The sequence below is a fragment of the Lolium rigidum genome, chromosome 4 (assembly GCF_022539505.1).
Source record: "Lolium rigidum isolate FL_2022 chromosome 4, APGP_CSIRO_Lrig_0.1, whole genome shotgun sequence".
Classification (NCBI taxonomy): Eukaryota; Viridiplantae; Streptophyta; class Magnoliopsida; order Poales; family Poaceae; genus Lolium; species Lolium rigidum.
The window spans coordinates 76,707,010-76,709,046 of NC_061511.1; the positions used below are offsets into that span (position 1 = coordinate 76,707,010).

The window sequence follows — 2,037 nt, forward strand, 5'->3', positions numbered from 1 at the left end:
TTGCTTGAGAGGGATATCTTTGACCTCTTCCTCCCCGAGTTCGATAAACCTTGGGTGATCCACTTAAGGGAAACTTGCTCGCTGTTCTACAAACCTCTCGCTCTTGGAGGCCCAACACCGTCTACAAGAATAGAAGCACCCGTAGACATCAAGCACTTTTCACGGCGCCGTTGCCGGGGAGGAAAGGTAAAAGGTACTCACACTTCGGTTCCAGGTAACAGTACTTTTCTGACGCCATTGTGTGTGTACTCGAAGCTATTTCCTTTAGACTCTGCAATTGCATCTTTTTGTTTCTTGTTTTTATTTTCACTAGTTAGGCATAATGGAAAACAACAAAAAATTGGTGAGCTTTTTAATCTTTTTCCTAATTTAGAATTGTTTGATGCGAAAATTAAAAAACCTATGGAACCTTATTTACATGATAGTAGCAATGTTATTAGTATGAATGCAATTACTTGCTAATGCTATGAAGAAGTCTAAGCTTGGGGAAGCTAGTTTACATAAAAATAATCTTTTTAGCTCCTCCGCTTTGGAAGAAATATTTTGCTCGATAATGCTTTATCTCCCATATGCGATAACTCTAATGATGCTTCGATATTTTAAATCCACCTGCTGAAAGTATTCCGTATAAAATACCTATGAAAATTATTGAACGTGTTATGGATAACCGCTATGAAGGGGATGGAACTGTCCATCCTGGAAATCATTTACTGTTTTTGCATGAATTATGCGGGTTATTCAAGTGTGCAGGTATCCCTATGGATGAAGTGAAGAAGAAACTATTCTCTATGTCGCTGTCTGGTAAAGCGGCGCAATGGTATAAACTGCTGAAGGACGGGCGCTCTCTTGATTGGAAGGATATTGTGCCTCTATTTTATTCCAAGTTCTATCCTCCAAGTGAAATTCACAAAGATCGAAACCATATATATAATTTCTGGCCTCATGATGGAGAGAGTATTGCCCAAGCATGGGAGAGATTGAAGTATTTAATGCTCAAATGCCCCAATCATGAGCTTCCAGGTAATATCATCATTGATAATTTCTATGCAAGACTTTCTTTTCAAGATAAGACCTTGCTGGATACTACTTGTTCCGGATCATTCACGCGCAACAAAGAAGAGTTTAAAAGGGACCTTCTTGATCGGATTAAGGAGAACACCTGAAGATTGGGAGAACGACAAAGGTAAAGAGTCAGGTATAAATTATGATTATGAATGCATTGAAACTTTCATGGATAGTGGTAAATTTCGAAATATGAGTGCTACTTATGGTCTTGACTCTCAAGTTGCTGCAAATCTTTATATAGCTTTTGCTTCGCACATTGAATTGCCTAGGAAGAATTTTGATAAGTATCATGAACCTTTTAAAGACGCTTGCATGAAGAATGAAATTGTTGTTAATGATTGCAATAAGCGTGCTCAAACTCCTAAGAATGCTATTTCCTATAAGCATGTTAATTTTTGTGGAATACATAGACCTTGTGGAATTAATCAAATAGAAGATGAATATTGTATCCATCACAGGAATGAAAAAACTAGAAAGTGGTCTAGAGCTCTAGATGATCTTGGAGAAAAAGTGTGTGCCCTCTATCCTTTTATTTGTGAACTTTGCCATAGAGTTGGTCATTTTAATTTTCAATGTTCCTCCAATGATAATTCAAACCCCATGAGTGCTGCAAATTTGTATTGTGATGATGAAATTATTCCTAATCAGCATGATGAACTTACCTTATTTTTGAAGTGTGAAGAGTTATCAAGAAAAATTTCTTTGTTAAATATTAACGATCTTGATATTGATGATGTCCTGCATGGTTGTCTTTCTTACTGCATTAATAATTGCCATACAAATACTTACATACAGAATATTTTAGAAGATGACACCTTGCCAAAATATGATAGGACCGCTGTGTGCTTTCAATTAATTAATGAAAAGGAGGGATCCTCCCAAGTTTCTTCTATTGTTTCTAAAAGTAAATCAGGCTATGCGGACAAGACACCCTTCAAGCCTCTTCCTCCTAAATAAGGAAGCGAGGAGAGG

The 2,037-nt window shown here is 37.0% G+C and overlaps 1 pseudogene; it reads right to left on the reverse strand.

The window, feature by feature from the left end:
- Window positions 1–916: 916 nt before the first annotated feature.
- LOC124650692 lies at window positions 917–1,016 on the reverse strand (annotated as a pseudogene).
- Between the last annotated feature and the right edge of the window lie 1,021 nt (window positions 1,017–2,037).